This window comes from Lates calcarifer, unplaced genomic scaffold, assembly GCF_001640805.2.
Source record: "Lates calcarifer isolate ASB-BC8 unplaced genomic scaffold, TLL_Latcal_v3 _unitig_1198_quiver_3099, whole genome shotgun sequence".
Taxonomy (NCBI): domain Eukaryota; kingdom Metazoa; phylum Chordata; class Actinopteri; family Centropomidae; genus Lates; species Lates calcarifer.
Window position 1 is genome coordinate 628 of NW_026115355.1, and position 14,430 is coordinate 15,057.

Below are 14,430 nucleotides of genomic sequence, written 5' to 3' on the forward strand. Positions count from 1 at the left end.
ATGGCTAATGTCAAAATAACAACTCTCTGTTCTTCCAAAGTTCATGCACTTGCAAAAGCCGTTATTCCACAAACCCTGCTAAAGCAAAGGCGGACCACTTATACTTGTGCTGTAAAAATACAGTTAATCATATCAGGTGATAGAGGACATTCAGCCAGCACCACATCAAACAGAAGTCCAACATTCTTAGGTGTTGTGAAAAGCATGAATGCCAATAGCTGCAGCAAAAGAATGAACAAGAGAGACATTATATCAAGATGTGAAATTTTGCTGCTCTGGAGGTGCTCAAGTATGTTCAAAAGAAAAAATGTCTGTCATGAAAATAATCAAGTGGAAGTTAACTTAATAAAACCCCTCACTTTGATTGTGTCTGCTCTTGCAAATAGACAGAAAATGGAACTTTAGGGGAAAAAAAAAACGTGGGCTATTAAACCAAAGGTATGACCTCTGAAGTGTGCACGTACTCAAAGATACTCAGAAAGCTCTTATACACACACATATTCAAGCAAAGCTCAGAATCATTCTAGGCTGTGGTCCCAATGCTAACCTCAAGTCAACAAACACACATGGATCTCAGCAGTGAGAGAAAGAGACAGAGCAAGGAGAGACCAATGGTTATTATGCTTGGATCAAGGTTCTGTGCCGCTGTATTCTGAAGTGTGCAAAACGTCTCTTTAATTGGACCAAAGTGAAACGAAGTCCAGATGGCTTTAATAGACAATATTCGCTTGAGGGACACATTCCAATTTGTCTTTCTCTCCATCTGTGAACCGCTCTCTCGCTCCCACACGTTTTCCTCGTCTGTACTTTACTCTTTCACATTCCTCACCCCCTTTGTTCACCCACCCTTTCCTTTAAAACACACTCAACTTTCTACATTTTAATACAGAGACCATAATTTCTTATTCATCATCAAATCTAATATGACTGACATCCCCTCTTTATCCCACTGTCTTCCCCATGGTTACATACCTCTCTCGCTGTCTTTGATAATGGCATGGCACCTTGGCATTAAATCTTTACAAATGGCACTTGAGAATATTTCAGTAGACATGTATTCTCAAAGGTTTTGAATATTCAAAAATCTTAAAACATGCTTGAGGAGTTTTTCAAAAGATGGAAAAGATGAAATGCAGTTTATTCTACTAGAAAAAAATAATAGTAATTTAATTTAGTTAATAATTTAGTTAATAGATAATATAAATGGTAAATGGACTGGTACTTATATAGCGCTTTTCTAGTCGTATCGACCACTCAAAGCACTTTACACTACCCATCACATTCACCCATTCACACACACATCCACACAGCGCTTGCACTATTACAAAGTGCTCTAACACATTCACACACCGATGTTGCAAACATCGGGGGCAACGTGGGGTTCAGTATCTTGCCCAAGGATACTTCGGCATGGACTGGAGGGGATCGAACCGCAGACCTTCCCATTAGTGGGTGACCTGCTCTACCTCCTGAGCCACAGCCGCTCCACAACTCAATAAATATCACACCATGCTACTGAAGTCAAGTGGAAATTTTCTACACCCCTGTCTCTATTCCATGGGCCCTGTTCTAGCATGAAAGACCTTACCAGTAGGACACGTCCAAGGGGTGAAAATAGCATCTGGAGATGAGGTCAGCGAAGAAGGACTCAGTCTCACGACATGCTGTCCCATTGCCAATGACAACCCTGGTACAGCTTTTATGGACAAGAAGAAGAGGAGTAGGACAATGAGGATTAAGAAAGCAACAACTAAGGTTAGTTTCAGAATTCACATTCTCTGTTTATAATACAATGTTCAGCGAGCTCAGCTCTAACATACCCAAGCAGTAGTACCTGTATTTGATCATAAGATGGCGCAGTTTGTCTGCTTCCCTTTGCTGGGCTGAATTATGCAGGTACACAACATCAGTATGGAGAATCTGACCTGAGAGCAGAGAGAGATGATGACAAACAGGAGGGAAAGGAGGAGAGAAAATACAATATTGCTGACAAAGTACTATGATGATACGAATGGGATCAACAGAGTAAACTATATACTACCAGCTAATGTCTCTTTACTCTATGCTAATGAGACAGCAATGCTGCAGATGAATTCAATAACATATGAACTAAACATCTGCACTGTATAAGCCTCCATAGGAGATCAAGGCCCTGCCAGTTCCCCGTTTCCTTAAAGCAGATCTGAATGGACAGCACTAACAGGAGGTCACGTGAACCAGGACCCACCAAACCTGTGACCAGGCCATGCTGTCTGTTATAAGTGTGTCAGCGTGACTTGTAGTCACACAATCAGTCACCCAGAGGGTGGAACCTACCCTTGCTCAGTGTGAAGCCAAACCCACTGTGAGACATGCTGAGACATACAGTGCAGTACAGTAGGCACACAAAAATCGCACACACACGCACATAATCCACCCACCAGGGTCATGCCAACTGGCATCTAGTCTCTGACATGCACATGCACACACACCTTAGTGGTAATAACAGGTCTAGTAGTGACTGATTACATGGCATCTTCTCACACAAAATATTTGGCTTCATTACTGCTTAATCAAATGATTGATGTAACATAATGAAGAGATGTCTATCTGATGTTGATGGGACAATTATAGCCCATTAGCTATGAATTGGCAGGAGCACTTCAATTTAGCATTATGGAGTAGATAATCTCTGAATATGTGGCTATAAGTACCAGATGAATACTGTTGATGAAATGTAACAATTCCACTAATAAAAACATGGCAAATGGTTTGGTTGTGGGTGAATAGAAACCATTCATCAGTCAGACCCTATAAATCTGTACTACTATTAGTCAAAATGTGTATGCATAAGCAGAGCCTTAAGTCAAGTTAGTATAACATATTTGAGGCCTAAGAGGTGTACTTCATATTACTCCTCTTAGATTACACAATGGTACAGAATAAACCTGTGTTTGCGGTCAACCTCAATGGGTCAACAAGCGCAGCCTTTCAAACAAAGCTGCGCCACCATGATTTTATGCACTATGAAGTTGAGTGTAGTAAAGAGGGTGCGACCTTATGGATGAGTATGCTTAAGAGTTTTATAACTCAAAAAATCCTGGATGCAAAAGTAGGTGAGTGATAATATAAATGTGCCTGTTCAAGTGAATACTGACCAAATACACATGAGTCTAGTAGACTATTTGTTTACTTACTGGTGGGGGAGAGGATTGCCAGCTTACAGCCATGTCTGAAGCCAGGGTCCACACCCATGATGACACAACCCCTGACTGGACACACCAACAGGCGCTGACGGAGGTTCCGCACAAACATGGCGATCGACTCTTTCTCTGCTGCAACTGTCAGCTTGGTCCTAAAGAGAGGGAATGCAAGAGAGAGACAAGAAGATGGAGCGAAAGATGGGTAAAGGAGTGAATATCGACAAAAAGAGTCATCAAAGAGAGCAGAGTGAAGCGAAATATGTAGGTGTTAGTTGTATGGCGAGGGTAAAAAGAAATGAAAAATAAAAGTGGAAAAGGATTTACAGAGTGCGATGAGAGAGATGGGGAAAAAAGGGACATCAAAGGAAGAAAAGACCTGACACACAAACACACTTAAACTACCTGTAACTCCTTGTGAGGAAGGGCATAATAAGCCTTTTATAAGAGTCCTCTACTGCATTCCTGATGATTGCACGAAGCTCTTCTCTTCCAAACGTCTTCGGCCTCCACCTGCAATAAAATAGTGGAGAAAAAAAGCTTTCTTTTTTTGTCTAAGGATGATTTCAACTACTTTGCTACTTTTATAAATACAATCTATAAAAGCAGATGTGACTTCACCTACAAACTGACTCTCTCCACCTCAGGAAAACATATCATATGTTATATTGTATTTTCACTCAGATGGAGTGTTCTTGTATCACTATTAGTATTACCATTATAACAATTAATCTGACAGTGCTTAGATACAACAGAGAATACAGCTGTTCCTGGTCACTCTCTCTCTTCTCTCCCCCCAGTTTCTTCTCAACCCTAACCAGTCGAGGCAGACAGCCACCCACCCTGACTCTGCTTCTGTTTTTTTCCTCTCCACTGTCAACAAGTGCTTGCTTACAGTAGGAACTGATGGGTTTTGTTCTATAATATTGTAAGCTCTTGACTTTATTTTGTTAAGTGCTTCAAGATAATGTATGTTATGATTTGGCTCTATACAAGTAAAAAAAAACTGAACAGAATTGAGTTGTTGCAAATTTGGTGTTACACTAACAGACAAATAACACAGCCTCATCATTGAATATTAAGTGCAATTTTATTCCCTTTATCTTCATCTGTGCATGATGAAGTTGACTGAGTACATATGTCAACAAAGTGTTTCACATATTTTAAATGTCCTGTTTTATAAATGCAAAACATTTAATATGTTATAGATTTTTTTTTTCTCTGATTTATATATCAAAAGCATATTTAAGTGTGATTAAAATAAATGGTGCAGCAATTCAAACCAATATAAGAGTTCTACACAGAAAATATTTTTTGAAGCCTTGCTTCTAAATGTACTATGTTGAAAGAAGCATATAAATCCTTTATGAATTATTTGCTCTATTTTTCATTCAATTATTTCTCAAGGTAAAATCTCCTCTAAAGTAACATAAGGAACAAACCTTGACCAGTGAATGGACTGTATAAAAGTGAGGAACCTTAATGTTTGTCATGTTGAAAAGCAATTTCATGTTCAGCATTTCAGCACCACTCAGATTTCAATTTACTATAGAGCCTTTAATACCAAATACCTGCCATTTGAATATTTTCATTAAAGAAGGATCTGCAGTTGTTTTGCTAATCATATTGTCAACCTCTATCCAATTGTCTTGGAGTAGCCACAGATCAAAATGAATGATCTCTCCATATATTTGTATGCATCATAAGAGTATGTAGCACTTTCATACATGAAAGAAAACAACTCCAGTATCGTAATCTTATATGAATCTGGCTATCTCAGCCTTCCACACATGAATGAGTGTGTGTGTGTGTGTGTGTGTGTGTGTGTGTGTGTGTGTGTATATTATTGATATTATTGCTTTTCTGACCTGATGTTAATGCACCACCTAGTGAAGTCACTCTTCACCCTGTCTGGAATGTTCACCTTCACTGTCAAAATCTTCAGACTCTCCCCTCGGTTAATAGCCAGGGTCTGTGCACGTACACACATGAAAGCAAGTACACACATACACACAAATTTCCTCTGGTTAATGCAATGCAATATAACAACAATGTGCACAGGTGCACATGAGCACAAGGAGGAAGGGCCCACTGCCTCCCAAAAACTCATAACCTCCACAGGTCACAAAAATAAACGGTTACAATAATGATTATGTGACTCCTATATCCATATCTAGCGTTATATTTGTAGTTTGATTAATTTGCTTCGACAGGTCAAAATTTGATTGTATTTCTTTATAGAAAAACATAGAAGCTCTTCGTCATTTGCCCAACTGTAAGCATAAAAATCTAAATGTGATGATCCTCATGCTCACAATATTTAAGAAAGAAGGACAATTTTTTTTAAATTTATATCATTATTTGTACACACAGGACTTAGTTTGGGTTAGACAAGGTTACTGTATATGCAGCATGTAGAAAACATGTGCTCTCAAACCTCTACACACATCACAAAAACAAAATCTTTTACTTCTCCACACACGTGTAAAAGTGATGAGCCTAGGAGTGTATCCTGTGGCCAGGCCTGTTATGTTGTGTGGTGGTTCCCCCTCAGAGGAACGGTTACATGCTGTTAAGCGGACAGTAGTAAGTGTCTGACCTTTTCAGTGGGGAACCTTTAGCCCGCCAAAGAACAGGGCCAAGAAACAAGACGTCAATCTGGAGCCCAAGCGGAAGAAGCGAGCTGACAAATGCCACCACTATGCCACCATCAGCACAGAGACCGCGAGGCCTACCCCCACCCACGCGCCCACACACACGGTGCCACAGCCATTACCGCTCAGCAGCACCCTCGGATGTGCTGCGCCCATGTGCGACTCACACATACACACACAAAAAAAAAAAAAACCCACAGCTAATGGCATGGCGGAGGCAAGAATTAATGCAGCGAGCTTGCTTGAATTATGATGAAAGTTAAATTTCTCTTCTGTTGGCATGTTCCTGCCCCAGGCTGCTGCTCTGACTGTGATGAGATTTCTCAAACAATCTTCATCAAAGCACTGAAGTTGAACATGCTGTCCAAGGAAGGAAGATCAACAGCTCTTTCTGGACTCTCTTAACATCTGGAAAAGCCCATGAGTGAAATTAAAGTGGTAAATACAAAACAGCCTTGCTACATCTGTTTTCTCAGGCTTAAACGTTCAGTCATTTTAAGATCATGTTGTGTAATGATGAATGACATGCAGTCTCTGTCATTCCAGGATGATTCCTACACTTCACCTAGTATGCTCTCTTCTTGTTGAATGTGGGAATGAAGTATTTGAGAACTCGACATATGTAGCATGAGTTAAGCAGTGCTGCAAAGCCATTAACCTGAACCCAAATGTTTGCTGTGCACCCTGTAATTTAACTACCAAAAATACTAAATTAATATTCTATTTGCCTGGCTGACTAACTGTAGTGAAAAGTCTCCAACAGCTCCAACATCTGTGTCCTTGCTCTATTTTCTTTAGTAGCTGGCCACTGTCCTTGCTGATGATAAATAACCTAGTGTCTATCTGTACGTCTCTCAGTTTCTGCCTGGGTTGGGTCACTGGTGGGAGACAGTGAGTGATCTGAAAGGAAGGATGATGTGAGACAGAGGGAGAAGTGTGTGTTTGTGTGTTAAGATGGGCCAGGAGTGACAGGTAGCCAAGTGCTGGCCAAACCCTGACAAGACCAGACAGACCATCTTTCCTGGACGCCCCTTCATCCTTCCACCAGCCCCCCAAGGGAGGGCAGTCAGCCAACGACCGTCCTCTCTCTATCTGTCTCCTTGTCTCTCTCACCCTTTCTTTAGAGGAATACTGTCATCAACACATCTAACCATCCAACATATCAGGACTAAACAAACAGATACACACACAGTGACACACACAGAGTCACAGCAGACTTGCACACATGCTGACACACCGTATAAGAGTGGTATATGTACTCAAATAAAAACAGCAGTCAGCAGATTCCCTTATTCTAAAAGGTAAGGCTTAGCTGTAATAGTGCAAGAGTGTTAGGGAAAAAAAGCTAAACTGAGCCTAAAATCCTCTTGATAAACAATATCTTATTCTATCCAAAAATAAACACACAGCATGGGGACTAATGGATGTTATGAACAACCAACTTCAGATTAGAATGAAGAGGGACAAAGAAAAACATGTCAATTAGCACTGTTGTACTTCATAGTAAAAAATATGGTCAAATCATCATTTTAGTTGTCAATACTAAATATCACTAACAAGAAGGCAGAAAGGGGATTAAACAGACCAGAAGCACAGATTTAAAAAGTTAAAACTATGTTATAAATATGTACATTTATTAGTGTGGCCCCCACTTGCAAAATGAAAAAGATGTCATTTTTATCATGATGTGCAAAAATATAACTAATACATGTTGTTTTAAATTCTTTTAAACTTAACACCAGTGTAACTCACAAAGTAGTACCAAATTATCACATCTTATTAGGATCTCTAAAGACCAATACACACACACACATAAAAAAGTATTTGTGTGAGTGGGTGATCGTTCAAATAAACTTGCTTTTTCCCACCTGTCCATCAAAAGAGAGTGTTTAATTGATGAAACGGCTCCATTTACTCAAGCTCCACTGCAGGGGGGCCCCAGACTGGAGCGTTAAACTACCATTTGATAACAACGCAAATCGCATTAAAAGTAGCCCATTGCACATTGAACAAATCAGCCCTGGCATACTCAAGCACATACTAGCTGCTAATAGCTATAAGGTAAATGTGTATCCTTCGAAGAAGACCTCAAATCAGATCTGATAGGATTAAATCATAGCTAGGCATCTCAACTAGATATGTCACATGGCTTGTGCTTTAAGACATTCCGAATACCAGAGCTTTGTATACACTAACTTTAAATGAATTTCTAAAACTTTACAGAATTCTTAAAAAGGCATACAATGGGGGACTTATTACATTCCATAAAAAATGTTTTTTAACTAAATGAAATGATTAGTAAATTCAACCAGTCTGATAATCTATTAATCGCTTAAGTCATTTTTCAAGCAAAAAGTTCATATAATCTACAGGTTACAGTTTCTATATTACATGAATAATCCACTTCTCTTTTTCTTGTGCAATTGTAAAATACATATTTTTGGGTTTTAGACCAAGAAAAATAATTGGCAAATGAAGTGAAAATGAAATTCAGCATTAGTCACAGATCCATATTTCCATTCCCAAAGTGCATTTGAAGCAGACAATGAACACTGAATGTTCATGTTCCATCCTTCTTTAGTCTTACCACTGGCTTTACAAAACATGTCTTTGTATGTCTTGGCTTTAACAATCTACAGGTGAACTTGCATGTTCACTGGACCAACTCTTTATTGCACCCTTTATACAATGCCCCATCCTTTTCCTTTAACAAACAGCCAAGTGTGTGCTCACACACATGCCTCCTGTCAAAACACATCTTCCACCTGCTCCCCCTTCCTGCAGACTTGACGGCTAGAAAAGGTTCATTTTAGCCGGAATCCGACAGCTAGCAGGGTCACAGCAGCCTGTGGATTAACACTCCGTGACAAAAGCGAGTCATCAAATTAAAGGCCTCGCGCATACACAGGAGAGGAGAGGGGGAAAGGGGAGGTGTGGAGGGGATTGGAGGGCTGAGGTTTAGTCAGAAAAAGAGGGAGGGAGAGGGAGGCAGATCAGAGCATAGCGAGAGAGAGATAAGTGACGGACGCACCTCAACATCGCTCATCTGTTCATTCTCTCCCTCCCTTTACCGCCCCCAACACCATCTCCACATCCTTCCGTCTGCCTGTGGGCCTAGCAGCAGTAGCTGTCACTACAGGAGAGCGCCTGTCAATCAAAGCTTCCTAATCCAATGCATGTCGGCAGGGGACATGTCACATATGTTAAGAGGAGAGAATGAGGGGACTTGCAGGGTGTGCTTGTGTGTGAGCAAGTGTGTGTGCATGCATGTATGTGTATGTGATTGTATGACTGTAGGGCAAAGCACGAGTGCCAGGGAGTGTGGTGTGGCAGAGAGGCAGCGGGTGATGGGAGCTGTGGTGACACATGGGGCCCGAGACCAACTCTGAGTAACCCACCAGTCACTAGAGGGACAGAGGGGGTGCAGAGGAGGTAGAGCAGGGCACAGGAGGGGTAAATGTGGAGGCGCAGACAAGGCTAACTGCGACTGACATCGCTAGCATTCAGAAGCGGCACGCATAAAGCAGACAGAAATGACACAAACACAAACAGATGGTGTGCATTTGTTTGTGTGTGACTGTGACTGTGTGTGAGTATCCGGCAAGTTGAAACACAGGATACAGGACAATAAGAGTGCAGAGATTATTTAATCAAAATGCACCATTAAGAAATAATGAGAAACATTATCTGTTATTGCTTTTCATTACCATCTCTTTCATGTTCAGCTGGTGTGTACAAATACAGTAAATCCTACACAACAACAGACCACAAAAATGTGTCTTTTCACCTATGTTCATGCTTTGGATGAAATGGCTTGGGCTGTAATACAATACCATGTAAAATGTCGCTTGTATATAGTGTTTTTTTTTTCCACCCAGAATGGATGGATCAATGTGCAAAGAGACAGATATTGACTATGACTACCTGATGGGCCTGGATGCGCTGGATGTTGCAGGTGAAGTCAAAGTACAGATGGAACTTGTCAATATCCTTGTTTTTGTTTTGCTGGGCCCCTGGGTTTTTTTTGGCTTTGGGCAGTCTTCTCTTGTTCTTTTTCCTTTACCGCCGACTTAGACACAGAGGATTGGATGGTCACAAAACTGTTCTCACACCTGACACAGAAAAAAAATGCAAAGGGAATGTATTGAGCAAGAGATACTTTGATCCCAGTATGAATGAAACACAAAACACACAGGAAAATGTAAAGAAGAAATGCACAGTGCCTCACTGTATATCACAAAAAAATCTGAAATGTTGTGTGCATGTGGATATGTTCTCACAATGTTTTCACGTAGGTGAGTGTCTCAGGGTCTTTGGCTATCATATCAGCCAAGATATGCTCCACACCTGTAGCCACTTCTTCCACCGATGACAGACCTGTCATACAAACACACATGTGTACTGTACTTCAGACCAGTACCCCTGTGGACCTTTAATTTAAAACGTGTGTGTTGATAAATTCTTTCACAATTTAAATGTGATTGTATACAGTCTGTTTATCCCATGGATACGTCTGTCTAAATCTGTATATCTAAACCACTTGAATCAAAGCTAAGAAAATTTGTCAAACCAATTCAGTGACCATTAGGTATGTGCCCTAATTCAAGTGATATGCTCAAGCTAACTAGTATCAGTAATTTCTCCAAACATGTCCAAGAATAATATTAACTTTCAGCGCTACCAAACTCCTCATTTTGAGTGTATACATTTATGTCTTACCTTGAGTATCAGGTTTTTACCCATGCCCTTAAATCCAGAGTGTGTGGTGTGTCCATCAGTGCAGAGGCAGCCACCTCAAGGCCAAGTGCTTTGGCTCTGCGAGCCTTTGTCAGCTTACTCCCTTTTTTATAAGGAGAATACTACAAAGACAGAAACACTGAGATGACTGAATGAATAAGAGGAGTAAGAGACTCATTCAGTGTGGATGAAAGTGTGAACAAATAACATTGCAACTAAGAATGGGATCTCAAATCACATTTGAATGATAGGTATTGCATCTGCATAAAAATGTGATTCTGACCACATGATCCAGTTCATCAGCTGATCGGCAGCTCCTCAGGTTTTGTTCCAACTCCGCTGTCAAGACACCGTCCTTCTTCAGGGTCTGAATCACAGATTGGGTCTTCTTGGCCAGAGTGCTGAAGCAGCACACACACATATACACAAATAAAGAGAAAAAAACGGATTACATACTGTGCAAAATTAAAACACACACAGACACACACATACTAGATAAAGAGTGTGTCTGACATGCAATAATAGTCTCAGGTCTCAAAGCTTGACCACAGCACCATCTAGTGGCTAATGTCAAATATTCTGTCTGAAATGAACCCAGTCCTGCTCAGCTCATGAGAAAATATTTTATGGCTGCAGCTGCATATATAAACCCAGTATCTAAATGTGCTTCTTCATGCATTAAATGTGTGCTAGCAAGAGTATCAGTGGGTGATAAGGTGCATTAGTTTCTTTAGTTGTTTTTTTTTGGGGGGGGGGGGGTTAGATCAAGATATTTTTATGTTTCCTACCATAACTCCTCGTACACAAGCTGGACGTCCCGGACAGCATCAGCATCCATGTGGTTAATCATCTCTTTGCGGTAGCGCACCATGAATGGCACGGTGTTCTCTTCACGAAGTAGTGCAATGATGTTTACACAAACCCACCGCTGCACACATGTTAAGGTAGACAACACCTGAGGAGAAAGACAAGCAGGTAGGCAGTGAGGATGCAGTAAGACACTGCCCACATAACCACAAATTATTAACTATTCAATAGACAAAAACTGCTTGCCCATTGTTCATAACTTACAGCCAGTATCTTTGAGTGCATATAAAGTATAGGGAGAATTTAGACATTCAAGTGTACAAAAGAAACAGCTAATTGTTTTGTCTTTGAGTCTCTGGCATTAGGACTGCATCATAATGGATTATGTTCTTTTATCTCATTCACTGTTGGTGGTGGATCATTTGATTGGTTTATTTTACTAGTTTGTTCAGCTATAAGAATCCACCAATCCACACTCGCTACAGCTGCTTGAAGCAGGGTGTTGTGCAAAAAAAAGCAAAATGTTAAAATATCTGTTGACATTTCCAATCCAGTACCATTCTTTGCATATTAGAACCCAACTTTTAAAGGTAATTATAGTTTGGTAAAAAAAAAATAATAATAATAATAATAATAATAATAATAATAATAATAATAATAAATAAATAATAATGTCCACATCAAATGCTTTATTATTTCTGCGTGGTCAACTGGTTAGCAACAGTGTCGCTATTTTGGTGGTGGCAGCTTCATGAGTGCACCCTTAAAACAACCATACATTTCGGCATTGTGCTTGTGTTTCTGCCAATCAGTCATGAGAGGGACAGGCACTGTGATAAGCAGCACTGCTCCCACCCTCTGACAAAAATAGAGACATACACTTTCCTGCACATAAAACACACCAACAAACCCAACAATACCTCAGTCAAGTCCCAGCACATATTGAGCTCATTCCTCAGGGCTTGTGCTTCTGATGAAGGTAAAGCAGTTGGTTGTCCTAGACAGGCACCACTGGTCTTCTGTTTCTTTAGAGAGGGTTCATCAAACGTGAAATCCTCCTCCTCTACTTCCTCCTTCTTTGCTCTAAACCCAGCTAGCGATGATCCCTCGCCTGCCCATCCGTCTGCCTCATGGGCTCCTGAGACAATAAATGACACCCTCTGCAAGAAAAAAAAAGAAAACAAGAAAAAGAAAAACAGAAAAAGACAACAGAACAGATTCTTAAAAAGGTGTGATAAAATAATGGAGATTAATGATGGGATATGAACTTTGTTAGAAGGTAGCATCAGCCATACACAAAAGAGAGTTTTGCAACTAAAATATACTAATTACAAAAATTTAAATGATAACTTGTGGTTATAATTTTGCTGACTCTATTTCATCTTCTTTATAGTATGTGTGTGTGTGTGTGCGCAGATATACTCTGAAATAGGATTGAAGTACTGAAATGGACATCAATCTTACCTCCTCCTTCATTCTGATACTGGGCCCACTTTCTTCAGCCCTCTCTCCCGCTGGACAGTCTGTTTGTTTTTCTCCTTTGCCTTCTCCAGGCTTATCATCCTGCTCTATATCATCATTTTTTTTCCTCTTTGTTCCAGCCATCACAGATGCACCAGAATCCTTCAGAGCTGTACAGGCCTGTGTTTTTTTCTCTGCTGCAGATTTGCGTGGTGCCCTTGGCTTAGGATCTTTAGGTACTTTGGGCGCTTTAGGTTCTTTGGGTGCTTTTGGCTCCTTTGGTTTAGCAGTTCTCTTGGCAGCTGCTTTCTTCTCCCCTGCAGCGGGGGCACTGGCAGTCTTTCTGGTGGCTTTTGGCTTTGGCTCTGAAGGCCTCCATTCCTCACTGTCCTCATCACTACTCTTTGTCTGGGAAAAGGACCTGGTAGTAGAGTATGAATGGATTATAATATATTATATAGAAATCCTATATTTCGGCTTTATTTAGTATATTTTATGTTTGTGTCTCTATTAGCCCTGTGATGAACTGGCAATCTTGTAAACTGTTAACATCACCCCAATAGTAAAGACAGACCCCAATCTGTGCCCATGACCCTGAACATACATACAGTATGCTGTTGTTGCAGAAAATGGATTGTTATTGCAAAATCATGACTGCTATTAATTAACGAACAAAAGTCACTTACAGGTCAGAGTCCATATCGTTGTACACCACATTTTTTGGCAGTTGTTGTTCGGGGTCTTCGCGTCATCTGTTAAAAAAATGTTTAGTTATCGAGCGTTGCATCAAGGCTGTAAATTAGCTATATGTCCACTGCTGTACATTCACCTCTACTTGCAACGCAGTTTTCTATAACGAGCACTTTTGGTAATATTGTGATGTTAACACTTTGGTACTTTTAAGTAGAAATTTCAGTGCAGGGCCTATTTTCAGTGTGGTACTACTACTATTACTTAAGTACAAGATCTGTGTATTTCTTCCCCCAATGATAATGTTAATAGTAAAACTCACATCAGAACGGCTTAACGTTAGCGGTTAACTGGTGCAAATGCAACGTTACCCACAGTTAAGCTAGCGTTAGCTAAATGTCGTTACTAATCAAATTACGATTAAACAGAGAGCAAGAACATTTTACCTGTGCTAACTTTGGCAGCAACGCCGAACTTACTGAAGCACACATGAATTTGCAAATGTTTGGCTAGCTCTCAAAAGGTTAGGTTAGCTATTTCAAATTTGCCGCCTCGCGGTAACGCTAGCAAAGGTAGCTGGCTGACTGGCGCTACACCGTACCATATTCATTTATGTCACCGTCTTCACGAAAGATAATTTGCGAAACTGACACACAAGTTGTACCTTTATGCCGTTGAAACGCTCAACTTTCTCGTGGGTATTCCGCTGGAATAGTAGCAAGCCAATCCCCGCTTCCTGCAACAATATAGGTTCAACCAATGACAACGTCCTTACTCTTAAAGGGCAAGGCACCAATTTTTAAAGGGGATGTCACCGTCATTTTTTAACTGCACAGAAAACGATCAATACAACAACAACAACGAGGAAACAAAGTGCCAGAGTAAAAAGTATAGTCTTACTT

At 40.4% G+C, this 14,430-nt stretch overlaps 1 pseudogene; it reads right to left on the reverse strand.

Moving 5' to 3' along the window:
- Positions 1 to 1,588: 1,588 nt before the first annotated feature.
- On the reverse strand, positions 1,589 to 13,590 carry LOC108887062 (S1 RNA-binding domain-containing protein 1-like; annotated as a pseudogene).
- Positions 13,591 to 14,430: the final 840 nt, after the last annotated feature.